A 15,247-nucleotide genomic window follows, 5' to 3' on the forward strand; every position below is an offset into this window, starting at 1 on the left:
GGGTTTTAAAGTCCTGCATCAGTCTCATTAACAATTTTTTTATGTCTGTGTGTCAATTGTCATAACTGCCACACTCTTTCAGTGATGGGCACAATCAGCAATGGAACCACGCAATGTTTCTTGGGTCTTCTCCTTCATTTTAAGGGTCTTCTGCCTACGATTATCTCACTACTAAATGTTCAGCAAACACCAATGGTGAAGAGAGCCATCATCCAAATATATGCTAATAGAACCATTGTCTCACATCGAATACGTAGCCTTAAGTGGTCTTTTGTCTGATTCAGAGTTCCAACCCTCTAAGATATACAGATGGTTAGTTAGTATAAAGAACTAGAACCCAGGTGTTCTGACTCTGAGGATGTTATTTTTTTAATATTTAAAAATATATATTTTATTAAATATTTCCACAAACTCATTTTTCTTTATAATAGATTGTTAGTGTTTTTATCTAATATTCAAGAAGGTTTAAGATTATGAAAAACATTCTAGAAGATTTTTTCTTTCCTGTAATTGGAAGGAATATTATAACTTATTTTCAGTTTGGGGAAGAATGATTTTATTAATAGATAGATGCAGTGTTGTAGTGGGTGGAGTCTTTATCCTGTACAAATTGTACCCAAGTCCTTTGGTGAAAATCAATCTTTCTGATGTCTCCTGTTATAATCTTCACAGTCCCTTCAAAGGGTAACATAAAATCACTTAGCAATTAGTTCTAACTATAATCCACAGAGAGGTTCTTCATGAGAGCCTAGGAAAGAGATAAATTATTCCTAATGAAATTTGTTAATTATTGAGAAAAACAAAAAGCAGGGGCAACTAGGTGGCACAGTGGATAGAGCACCATCCCTGAAATCAGGAGGACCTGAGTTCAAATCTTATTTCAGATACTTAACACTTCCTAGCCCTGTGACCCTTGGCAAGTCACTTAACCCCATTTGCCTTAGGGGGGAAAGCCAGATAGACAACAGCAGCAAACAATTTAAGTGATTAATTTATCTGAAGTGAGAACAGTAAGGATATTTTCATTATCAAAACTTGCTTTAATTTTTTCTCACGATGCTTCAAATCATTTTGTAGTGAGAATGTGAAAACATGTTCAAATTAAACATACATAATATTTATTAACCCAAAACATGCATAGTTTTATTTTTCTTTTTCTATGAGAATTAATTATTTCTACATATGCAAAATAAAGGCACAATGAGTTTCTAAATTTGTGTGGAGTCTAAAATTGGTGTGAATCTACTATGCAGAACCAATCCTCATAAATGAAAAACTAAATGAGTGAAAACTGATGACTTCAGACTAATTGAAACAAAAAAATTCAAAAGAAGAATGAAATTAATAGTTTTAGTAAGCCTATTGTATAATAAAGATTTAGTATACTAATTTTTTCATTTATTTTTCTTAGTCATATGAGAAACAAAATTTATCCAAAAAGGATGGGAAAAAATATTGGAAAGATAAGAAAATGTCAATCAATAAGACCTTTCTTTCTTTCTCATTATAAGAAGAAACTCTCTTTTTTTTTCAGAGGCAATTGGGCTTAAGTGACTTGCCCAAGGTCACACAGCTAGGAGGCATTTAGTGTCTGAACCCAGATTTAACTCAAGTCCTCCTGACTTCAGAATTGTGCTCTAACCATTGCACCACCTAGCTGACCCCCATTATAAGAAGAGAAAAAAACACCAACAATAAAACATAGAGAGGTAAGATCTCCAGAAAAGCTGAAAAGAATGGAAATGATTGCATAACCTGATATGAAAGTTCAAAGAGACATCCACAAGAAAGATAACATATTATTTGAAAATCAAAAAGTAAAAGAAATAAAAAACACAACAAAAATATCTATACACAGATATTTGTATCTATAAATATCTGCATCTGTAATCTATATCTATATATGCATAAACATGTCCAAATTAATTTAGGCACTAATAAATTAAAATACATTATTTTTTAGATTATAACATGTTACTACATTATACTAAATAAATACTATATGACACCATAGCAGAGCAGAGCATAAATGTCATATCACAATGTACTTTCATATATAATTTTATATCATACTATATTGTATTATGTAGTATCATACCATGCTACATTACAATTGCATGTGATGCAAAGTCATGGGACTTGATGGTATGTAGCATAATGAAAAACTTTATTTGTATTCATATACAGATATATTTATATACTTGTACTTGCATGTACTTACACATTCAATTTCAGAATAAGAAATGGGGAGTCTGTTTAGATGTTAGGTGAAAGAACCATCAACTTCAAATCCTTTAATTTTTTAATATGTATTTCAATATAATTGACCTCTTTGTAATTTTTCATATTTTTAATACATTTAAAACATAGGATTCACAAGAGCACCAGTAGAATGTACTCTTTCTTTCTCTGATTCTGATCTCTGTCTTTCTGTCTCCTTGTCTCTCTACTTCTCCTTTTTGTCTTTCTACAGCTTCCCTTTTTTACTTTTCATTCTCTATCATTCAACATACATAAATGCTTTAATATTTTAAAAGTTCATGAACATTTTTAGAACAAACTCAATGTGGGTGTGTGCATTTATTTATACATGCCATCTGTTTTTACCACATATGTATCTATATATTATAAATTCCTGTGTCTATATACACATAGATTATGCTCAACAGTAGTGTCAAACTCAAATAGGAAAAGGAATCACTAAACTACACATACAGATCTTTGTAAATTATAGATTAACTTCCTGTTAATTGAATCTATGGTTCAGTGGAATATTACTTATTGATATTTATTGAACTAAATATTTCAAAGTTATATATAGATAGATATTCTTGCTTTGAATTTTTTTTTCTAAAATTTATTTCATTTGTAGGCTGATTGGTTTTTGGTTCTGGTCATATAGAAATCCCCCATCATAAGGCAGAGTTTGTTTGGATACTTGATATTTGCTGTATAATTGTTATATTTATTTTATTGCAGAATTCATAAGATGATTTAAGTAATGGAAAATTCACAATTGTTTTTGAATCATCAATTATTAAACTGATTACATTTTGAATATTAAAAATGCTATTGTTTATTATAATTTTTCTTGTTGCTTTCTCTCTACTCTTAACTTCTCTATGCTTTTTCTCTTTCTCTCAAGTTATTATTTTAGTTTCAACAAGTACATTTATATCATGACTCCCATATCTCTTGTTTCTTAGTCCTTACCCCTTTTGGATCTAGTTATGCTTCTCCATAACTTTTCACTTTTACCTGATAAATAAACAGTATATAAAACTTGACATGTAAAAAACCCTGATTATTCAATTCCCTTTATGTGGAATCAGAATAAAGACTTAAGGAGGATATATATATATATATATATATATATATATATATATATATATATATATTAAAGATTTTGGCAGTACCATCTACCAAATATCTTATATCCACAAATTTTGAATTATCTTTCACTCTTCATACATCATCTATACTTTCATTATTTTACTAAATAAATGAATGAATAAAGATTTTCAAATTTCCTATTTATACCATATTTTGTATCAAACTTTTTTCACTATTCATATTTTCACTACCATAAAAGAGGTAGTGGTATCTGGAATATTATAAAATCTTTGTTAAATGGTTTTCCTACCTTTACTATCTTTATTCTTTAATATATTTTTCCTTCTATTGGTAGATTTCTTTTAATGAATTAATTTGTGGTCACTCAAATTGCTATAAAATCCTCCCATAAATCCAAATGGCCTACCACACTGATTTCAGATTCTATTCAAAATATTTGTTGAATATTCTATTCAAAATAAACCTCAATCTGAAAAGGCTTTGCTATTGCCAGTCTTGTCTCATACTATTTATTTACATCTATTTCCATCTACTGACTTAGTTTCAGCCAAATAGGATTACTTTTTACTCTTAATTCAAATTTGTGCCTCTTGATATACTTTATTCTTTATCTTGCCATTGCCTAATTCATGAGTGTCTTCCTGATCTTCATTTTCTTGGTAATGAAACCAGTCCCAGAACATGACAGAACACATTGCTTTAAAGCTTTCTAATAATGAAAATATAATGGTATTATATATCTGGGCATATATTTTATCCCCCAAAGAATACATCAACTATGAGAGAATAGTTTGTACATCTTACCTAAACATTATTACTTTTCTAACTTCATTTATGATACACAAATCATTTTGATCATATCATTTCACTTGATGATAACAAACATTTTTTATTAGTTAAGTAGTACAGATACCATCATCTTCATTTTAGATGTAAAGAAACAGAGCTAAGAAGCTGTAGGTTACTTGGCCCTAGTCAAGCAACTAGTAAAACTAAAACATGAGATTCAAATTCAGATCTTTCTTACAAAAATTATAGTACTCGTTTGTCTTTAATAAACACATATTTGAATTACCTTTTTTTTTTTTACACTTTATCACAGTATTTCATAGTGCTGTATTTATGGTAGGAAATAAATTGATATTGTTGCTGGTATGCATATCGAATACCTTTTTTCATTTAGTTATTTTTGAAAGATAGAAAGGGAAGAAAAAAGGAAGGAAGGAAGGAAGGGTGACAAAAAAAGAAAAGATGTAAAAACAAGTATTGCTACTTTTAAAATATAAATTTTACTTTAGCTTTGACTAATACAGAACTAAATAATACATCTTTAGTTGCTTGGTACAAAAGCAGATGGGCAGTTATAATTTAATTAAGATGCCCTTAACCCTGGCAGCCTTAATTAGGATTCCACAAATTAATGCAGTATTCATCTGGAGGGCTAAATTGAATTGTGCTTAGTTATTAGAATTTGAACTAATGGGGGTGTCCTGATTCTTCACTTTTTGACCTTAACCAGGTCAAATACTAAATTTTAGCAGGGTAGGGAACTTTCTTAAAAGAGATCTATTTAAATGTGTACACTTAAAAAAAAAACTGTTCATTTTTGTAATAATTGGTTTCCCTTATACTTTAATGAGAAATGTTCTCATCAAGTGTAAAATAACCAGGATCAACATTTTTTTTAAAGTTAAGCTAAGAAGTTTCTACTGGATTTAAATATGTTAGTTTAAAAAAAATAAAGCTAGATATTTTTCTCATTTACTGAAACAAACTGAATATTATTTTAGTCATAAGACTTTTAAAGAAAATGGCTAAAATTATATTATAAGAAAAATATCAATTCATAAGTAAAATTCATACTTATATTGACATCTGTGATCCACTGTCATATATTTTAAAAATTTATATGAACATACTGATAACAGTTTGTAAATATTTAAGCTTATGATGTAAGCAACCAAGGACATTTAAAAATCAATATAATAGAAGATATTTCTTATAATTCAGCATTATTATACAAGTGAACAAATATGTCATGTATTTACTTCATATGGTGTGCTATAATTAACTGGGAATAATTTATTTTTTAAAGGCATTGTTCTTGTCTAATGGGACCATACACAAAAACTGTAATAAAATTCATAAGGAGGCAAACACAATAGGAAAGACTTCATGATATAAGTGACAGTATTTAAAGATATATATTTTTAAATGGGACATATAAAATGGATAGCAAGGGGTGTAGGTTTTCTGCAGAGAAAGAGACTGACTGCCAGGGAAAATCTGGACATTGGTAATAGCCTTAGTAAATCCATGAAAAGGTAAAACTTATAGAGAGAAATGCAGGTGATCTAATTAGGAGGAGGAGTAGTCTGAGATAAGACCATAAATGTAGAAGTACATAGGACACATATATGTAAGTCTATAGATTTTAAATACTCAAAATATTCCTTTAAAATTTTTGAAGCAAAGAAGTGGAATGACCATATAAGTGTTAGTACCATCAGGACCATGGTTTAAATTAAGTTTATTTTTATAACTTAAAAAAAATTCAGTAGATAATACATTTCTTGCCTGTCCAACCTAATTATTCCTTGGTACTCTCCCTTTCTTTCTCCCTCCTCCTTTACCTTTCTATTCCTCCTTCTTCTGCCCTTCCTTGCTCTCTCCCACCTTCTCCATTTCTCTCTCTCTCTCTCTCTCTCTCTCTCTCTCTCTCTCCCTCTGTCTTTGTCTCTATGTGTATGTCTTTCTCTCTTTTTTTTCTTTTCCCTACACAGTAACCTAGTTTGACAATGTAAATAAAATTCTTCTTGAATCTACATCCAAACCTCCTAAGGAAGAGAAGGATATTACATCTTGATTTTTCTGGGACCTTTTCTGCTTTCTGAGTTACTTAGAGTTTGGATTCCATTAAGTAATCTTTTTATTTATCCTATTGGGCTGTTATGAAAATTGTTCTTTTTGTTTAATTTATTTCACTTTATATCCCAATACTTCTCCAATTTTAATGATTTTTTTTTTATTGTAGGGTCCTGTCCTCTGGTCAGATCCTCTCAAAATCTCTATTTCAAGGAAAAATATAGATCAATTTTGTCTTCATCCTCTTTAGACTTTCTCTACAATAACTCTACTCCAGTACCTTTCACAAATTTTTCACAATGTCAATGTGAATTTTTTGTGAAGCTACTGAGCATCTATGATAAATAAGCTTAAATTTAAAAAATATATATTTTTTGTAATTTGAATAGTAATAGAAGATAAAACATTTAGGAAGGATACAAAATAATGCAATTGTGCTTGGGAAGATTTTGTAAACAAGACCAGAGAACCATTTTTTTTTGGCCTGGGGATTTTCTTAAAAAGTAGGAAATTGTCCATCAGAGTCATCTGAAAATGTTAATATTAGCATACATTGTAGGTGTATATGCTTGTGCATGTGTAAATGGAAAGAAATGGGAGACATGTAAAATTATCATGAGTAAAACATTTCCTGAAAGCTGTAATTAATTTACCTTCAAATAAAAAGTCAATGTAAAGATAATTTGTAATATCTTATAAATAGATTATGTTTTATGTATTTATTTTAGCAACAAGTAATAACTATGGATATACAAAAAGCAACCTACCTCTTCTAAAAGTGAAGATCCAAAAAAGGAAGAAAATCATTCTCTTTTATCAAGGGTATGGGGGAAAATGATTTGCAGTGATCTTCAACAAGAAGGTAAAGTGGGAAAATACTTTTAAGAGCCAGAATTGAAATATTATCTGTGTTAGAATATGCCATAGAGAACCAAAAAAAAAAAGACTATTTAAAATTTGAGGTGTGCAATAGCATCTTTAGTGAGAATTGAACTTTTTTTCTCATTAGCACCTTATTTTTACAGATTCAAAAAGATCATTTCCAATATCTCTTTCTTTAAGACTTTGTCTTCCAAATTTTAACCCTTCATCCCATAGCTTCCTCCTCACTAAGACAGTAAGTAATCCAATGTAGGTTGAATATGTGCAATCTTTTAAATACATTTCATCTTTTATCATGTTGTGCAAGAAAATGAGACCAAAATAGGAAAAAACATGAGAAAGAAAACTAAGGCACAAATCAAAAATTATGAAACTACTATGCCTATATCCATATTCAATCTCCATGGTTTTCTCTCTGACTGTGGATGGCTTTTTCATCTCAATTCTATTAAAGTTGTTCTGAATCACTTCATTACTGAGAAGAGCCAAGTCCATCACATTTGCTCATTACATAATATTGTTGCTGTGTAAAATTTCTCTTGGTTCTGTTCACTTTACTCAGCCTCTGTTCCTAAAACCTTTCTAAACTTTTATGAAGTCAGCCTATCATCATGTCTTTTTTTAAGCTTTTGATTTTCTAAACATATGCATAGATAATTTGACAGCATTGACTCTGGCATAGCCTTGTGTTTCAGATTTTCTTCTCCTTTCCCCCACCTCGTCCCCTAGATGGCATGTAATTCAATATATGTTAAACATGTTAAAATATGTTAAATCCAATATGTATAAACATCTTTATAGAATTCTCTTGCTGCCCAAAAGAAATCAGATGAAAGAAAGAAAGAAAGAAAGAAAGTAAATAAGTAGGAAAACAAAATTAATTATTAAAATAAAGCTTTGCTGCAGGATTGAATACTTTGTCCTCAGCAAATCAGTAGCCCAGCTGAGAAGCTGAAAACACCGGGGATGAAGAATACAACACAAAACAGCTGGAATCTCTCCAGACCTGGCCACCCCTCCCCCACATTGCCTCAGCATGCTCTCAGAGTCTCAGAGCACAGGCACAGCACAGCCATCGCTTTCCTGCTAGTGTCTCGCTGCTGTCCCCCTTAGTCTGTAGAGGAAGCTCGGTAATACCACCCAGCACCTCCCCCCCAAAAAAGCAGATTCCATTTAGGGTTTTTTTCTTTTTTCCTTTATTAATTCTTTGATTCTTCTATGACAAAATGAGCAAAAAATTGAAAAGGACCTTAACCCTTGACAGCTTTTATATGGATAGAGAGCAGACCCTAAACCTTGAGGAGACTAAAAACAGACTGTCTGCAGGTGAATCCCCAAAGGAGGAGATCATCTGTTCCTTGGAAGAGATGAATTTCACAGAAGAAATTAAAAAGACTCTCAAAAGAGAGCTAGAAGAAAAATGGGAAAAGGAGAGGGAGGCTTGGCAAGAGATTCTAGAGACATCATCCCACTCATTTAAAGACAGAGTGGACAAAGAAATCAAATCCTTGAAAAATAGGATTAGTGAACTAGAAACAGAAAATAGCTCTCTAAAAAATAAAATTGGCAAAATGGAAAAAAAAATCCCATAGAACAAAACAACTCAATTGGACAATTAGAAAAAGATATGAGTGAAGAAAATACTTCACTGAAAATCAGAATAGAATAAATGGAATTGCATGACTCGAAGAGACAACAAGAATCAGTCAAGCAAAACCAAAAAAAAAAAAAAAAAAAAATCAAACAATGGAGAAAAATGTGAAATACCTTCTTGGGAAAACAACAGACTTGGAAAATAGGTCTAGGAGAGCCAATCTGAGAATTATTGGACTCCAGAAAAATATGATGAAAAAAAGAGCCTGGACATTATTTTCCAGGAAATTATCAAAGAGAACTGCCCAGAAGTCATAGAAACAGAGAGTAAAATAGATATTGAAAGATACATCAATCACCTACTGAAAGGGATTCTAAAATCAAAACACCAAGAAATATAGTGGCAAAATGAAAGAACCCCCAAACGAAGATACAAATACTCCAAGGGGCTAGAAAAAGCAAATCAAATATAGAGAAGCCACAATAAGGATTACCCAGAATCTAGGAGCATCCACATTAAAAGATCAAAGGGCCTGGAATATGATATTCTGAAAGGCTAAGGAACTCGGTATGCAACCAAAAATAAACTACCCAGCCAGAATGAGCAACTTTTTTCCAGGGAAGAAGATGGTCATTCAATAAAATAAGCAAATTTCACCTATTTTTGATGAAAAAACCAGAACTTAACAAAAAGTTTGATCTACAAATATAGAACTCAAGGGAAACCTAAAAAGGTAAAAAGAAATATTGGGAACTATATTTCTGCTATAAAAATGTATAAAGAATACATGTATACCTTCTTCTAGAAACTAGAGGTGGAAAGGACATTGTACTAGAAAAAAGGTAAAGTGGGGGTACTACATCTCACTAAGAGGCAAAGGAAACCTATTATATCTGAGAGTAAGAATGGAGGGGAATGAATATAGTGGGTGTCTTACTGCCATCAGAATTGACTTTAAGAGAAAAATTTTAGATATATTCAGTTGATGGTGAAACTTCTCCCGCCTCATTGAAAAGTGAGAAGGGAAAAGTGAAAAGGGAAGGAATAAGCTAAGTGAAAGGGAATACAGAAACTATGAGGGAAAGGAGTAAGATGGGGAGGAATTCTAAGATGGGGGGAGGGATATTAAAAAGGGACAGCTGTGAGAAGCAAGTAGTGCTCACAAGTTTAATATTGGGAAGGGGGGTAAGGGGGAAAGAAGGGAGAAAAGCATAAACAGGGGTTCACAAGACAGCAAGTAATACAGAATTGGTAATTTTAATCAAAAATGTGAATGGGGTAAACTCCCCCATAAAGAGGAAGCGGTTAGCAGAATGGATTAAAAGCCAGAATCCTATAATATGTTGTTTACAGAAAAAACACCTGAAGCAGGGTGATATATGCAGAGTAAAGGTAAAAGGTTGGAGCAAAATCTACTATGCTTCAGGTGAAGTCAAAAAAGCAGGGGTAGCCATGCTGATCTCAGATCGAGCAAAAGCAAAAATTGATCTAATTAAAAGAGATAACAAAGGGCACTATAATTTTGCTAAAAGGTAGCATAGATAATGAAGCAATATCAATATTAAGCATAGATGTACCAAGTGGTGTAGCATCTAAATTCTTAAAAGAGAAATTAAGAGAGCTGCAAGAAGAAATAGACAGCAAAACTATCATAGTGGGAGATCTCAACGTTGCACTCTCAGAATTACATAAACCAAACCACAAAATAAATAAGAAAGACGTCAAAGAGGTAAATAGAATACTGGAAAAGTTAGATATGATAGATCTCTGGAGAAAACAAAGTGGAGACAGAAAGGAGTGCACCTTATTTTCAGCAGTTCATACATCCTATGCAAAAATAGACCATATATTAGGACATAAAAACCTCAAACTCAAATGCAGTAAGGCAGAAATAGAAAATCCATCATTTTAGGACCACAATGCAATAAAATTTACATTCAACAAAAAGCCAGGGGAAAAAAGACCAAAAAATAATTGGAAACTAAATAATCTCATACTAAAGAATGATTGTGTGAGACAGCAAATCACAGACATAATTAATAACTTCACCCAAGAAAACGACAATAATGAGACATCATACCAAAATGTGTGGGATGCAGCCAAAGTGGTAAGAAGGGGAAATTTCATATCTCTAGAAGCCTACTTGCATAAAATAGAGAAAAAGAAGGTCAATGAATTGGGCTTGCAACTAAAAATGCTAGAAAAGGAACAAATCCCCAGTCAAACACTAAACTTGAAATTCTAAAAATAAAAGGAGAGATCAATAACATTGAAAGTTAAAAAAAAACTTGAATTAATTAATAAAACTAAGAGTTGGTTCTATGAAAAAAACAACAAAATTGACAAACCTTTTGTAAATCTGATTTAAAAAAGGAAAGAGGAAAATCAAATTGTTAGTCTTAAAAATAAAAAGGGAGAACTCACCACTAACAAAGAGGAAATTAGAGCAATAATTAGGAATTATTTTGCCAAACTTTGTGCCAATAAATTTGACAACTTAAATGAAATATAAGAATACCTTCAAAAATATAGCTTGCCCAGATTAACAGAGGAAGAAGTAAATATCCTAAACAGTCCATTCTTAGTAAAAGAAACAGAACAAGCTTTTAAAAATTTCCCTAAGAAAAAATCCTCAGGATCAGATGGATTTACATGTGATTTCTACCAAACATTTAAAAAGCAATTAACTTCAGTATTATATAAACTATTTGAAAAAATAGGGATTGAAGGAATCCTTCCAAACTCCTTTTACGACACAGATATGGTACTGATCTCTAAATCAGGTAGGTTGAAAACAGAGAAAGAAAATTATAGACCAATCTCCCTAATGAATATTGATGCTAAAATCACAAATAAAATATTAGCAAAAAGATTACAGAAAATCATCCACAGGATAATACACTATGACCAAGTAGGATTTATACCAGGAATGCAAGGCTGGTTCAATGTTAGGAAAACTAGTAGCATAATAGACTATATCAATAACCAAACTAACAAAAACCATCTGATCATCTCAATTGATGCAGAAAAAGCATTTGATAAAATCCAACATCCATTCCTTTTTTTTTTTTTTTTTAATAATTTTTATTGCCAGAACTCATGCCAGGGTAATTTATTACAACATTATCCCTTGCACTCACTTCTGTTCCAATTTTTCCCCTCCCTCCCTCCATCCCCTACCCCAGATGGCAAGCAGTCCTATATGTGTTAAAGAGGTTACAGTATATCTTAGATACAATATGTGTGTGCAGAACTGAACAGTTCTCTTGTATATATTTTGGAAATGAGGCCTTTATCAGAACCTTTGACTGTAAAAATGTTTTCCCAGTTTATTTTTTTCCCTTCTAATCTTATCTACATTAGTTTTGTTTGTACAAAAACTTTTCAATTTGATATAATCAAAGTTTTCTATTATGTAGTCAATAGTGATCTCTAGTGCTTCTTTGGTCATAAATTCCTTCCTCTTCCACAGGTCTGAGAGGTAAGCCATACTATGCTCTTCCCATTTATTTATAATCTCATTCTTTATGCCTAGGTCATGAACCCATTTTGACCTTATCTTGGTGTACAGTGTTAAGTATGGGTCAATGCCTAGTTTCTGCCATAATAATTTCAAATTTTCCCAGCAATTTTTGTCAAATAATGCATTCTTATCCCAAAAACTGGGGTCTTTGTGTTTTTCAAACACTAGATAATTAAAGTTATTGGCTGTTTTTTCCTTTGAACCGAACCTGTTCCATTGATCAACTAGCCTATTTCTTGGCCAATACCAGATGGTTTTAGTAACCGCTAGTTTATAACATAATTTTAGATCTGGTACATCTAGGCCACCTTCATTTTATTTTATTTTCATTAATTCCCTTGAAATTCTTGACCTTTTGTTTTTCCATATGAACTTTGTTGTTATTTTTTCTAGGTCATGAAAATAGTTTTTAGGGAGTCTGATTGGTATAGCACTAAATACACTAAATAAATAGATTAGTTTAGGTAGTATTTTCATCTTTATTATATTTGCTTGCCCCAATCCAAGAGCATTTAATATTTTTCCAGTTGGTTAGATCAGACTTAATTTGTGGGGAAAGTGTTTTGTAGTTTTGCTCATAACGTTTCTGATTTTCCCTTGGCAGATAGACTCCTAAATATTTTACACAATCAGTAGTTACTTTAAATGGAATTTCTCTTTTGTAACTCTGACTGTTGGATTTTATTAGTGATATATAAGAATGCTGATAACTTTATGTGGATTTATTTTATAACCAGCAACTTTGCTAAAATTGTGGATTATTTCTAATAACTTTTTAGTAGAATCTCTGGGGTTCTCTAAGTATACCATCATATAATCAGTAAAGAGTGATAATTTGGTTTCCTCATTGCCTATTCTGATTCCTTTAATCTCTTTCTTAGCTCTTATTGCCAAAGGTAGCATTTCTAATACAATATTAAATAGTAATGGTGATAGTGGGCAACCTTGTTTCACTCCTGATCTTATTGGGAATGGTTGCAGTTTGTCCCCATTACATATGATGCTTACTGATGGTTTTAAATACATGCTACTGATTATTTTAAGGAAAAGGCCATTTATTCCTATACTCTCAAGTGTTTTTAATAGGAATGGATGTTGGATTTTATCAAATGATTTTCCTGCATCTATTGAGATGATCATATGGTTTTTCTTACTTTGGTTATTAACATGGCCAATTATAGTGATAGTTTTCCTAATATTGAACCAGCCCCACATTCCTGGTATAAATCCTACTTGATTGTGGTATATTACCATGGGGATGATTTTCTGTAGTCTTTTTACTAATATTTTATATAATATTTTAGCATCAATATTCATTAGGGAGATTGGTCTATAATTTTCTTTCTCTGTTTTCAATCTACCTGGTTTAGGTATCAGTACCATGTCTGTGTCATAAAAGGAATTTGGTAGGACTCCTTCATTCCCTATTTTTTCAAATAGGTTATAATGCATTGGGACTAATTGTTCTTTGAATATTTAGTAGAATTAACATATAAATCCATGTGGTCCTGGGGATTTTTTTTAGGGTGTTGATTAATAGCTTGTTCTATTTCTTTTTCTGAAATGGGAATATTTAAGCAATTTACTTCCTCCAATGATAATCTGGGAAGCCTATATTTTTGGAGGTAATCATCCATTTTGCTTAGGTTATCAAATTCATTGGCATAAAGTCTGGCAAAGTAACCCCTTATTATTTCTTTAATTTCCTCTTCATTGGTCTAAAGTTCTCCCTTTTCATTTTTAAGACTACTAATTTGATTTTCCTCTCTCCTTTTTCTAATCATATTTACCAAAGGTTATCAATTTTATTGTTTTTCATAAAACAAGCTCTGTTTTATTTATTAGTTCAATAATTTTTTTCTTTCAATATTGTTAATTTCCTTTTTTTAATTTTAGAATTTCAAGTTTAGTAATTGATTGATGGTTTTTAATTTGGTCTTTTTCTAGCTTTTTAACTTGCAAGCCCAATTCATTGACCTTCTATTTCTCTATTTTATTCAAGTAAGCCTCTAAAGATATAAAATTTCCCTTTATTACTGCTTTGGCTGCATCCCACAAATTTTGGTATGATGTCTCACCGTTGTCATTATCTTGAGTAAAATTATTAATTGTGTCTATACTTTGGTGTTTCACCCAATCATTTTTTATGATGAGATTATTTAGTTTCCAATTACTTTTTGGTCTATTTACACAAAACTTTTTGTTGAATGTAGTTTTTATTGCATTGTGATCTGAAAAGAAAGCATTTACTATTACTGCCTTCCTCCATTTAATTTTGAGGTATTTATGTCCTTATAGTTGGTTAGTTTTTGTGTAGGTTCCATGAACTGCTGAGAAGAAAGTATACTCCATTCTGTCACCATTCAGTTTTCTCCAGAGATCTATCATACCTAATTATTCTAATATTCTATTTACCTATTTCTTTCTTATTTGTTTTGTGATTTGATTTATCTAAATCTGAGAGTGCAAGATTGAGATCTCCTGCTATTATAGTTTTGCTGTCTATTTCTTCTCTCAATTCTCTTACCTTCTCCTTTAGGAAGTTAGATGCTATACCACTTCGTGCATATATGTTACTGATATTGCTTCAGTGTCTATAGTACCCTTTCGCAAGATATAGTTTCCTTCCTTATCTCTTTTAATTAGATCAATTTTTGCTTGTGCTTGACCTCAGATAAGGATGGCTACATTTTGACTTCACTTGAAGCATAATAGATTCTGTTCCAACCTTTTACCTTTATTCTGTATGTATCTCCCTGTTTTAAATGTGTTTCTTGTAAACAAGATATTGTAGGGTTCTGACTTTTGATCCAGTCTGCTACCAGCCTCCTCTTCATGGGAGAGTTCATCTCATTCACATTTAGGGTAAAAATTATTAATTCTGTATTTCCTGCCATCCTAATATCCCCAGATTATGCTTTTCTTTTTCTTGCCCTCCTTCCCCCCTTCCCTAGTATTAAACTTGCATCACCCAGCTCTCCCTCTTTAGTATCCCTTCCCTACTCCCTTTGAATTCCTTTCCCTTTCTT

Source organism: Sarcophilus harrisii, chromosome 3, assembly GCF_902635505.1.
Source record: "Sarcophilus harrisii chromosome 3, mSarHar1.11, whole genome shotgun sequence".
NCBI lineage: Eukaryota > Metazoa > Chordata > Mammalia > Dasyuromorphia > Dasyuridae > Sarcophilus > Sarcophilus harrisii.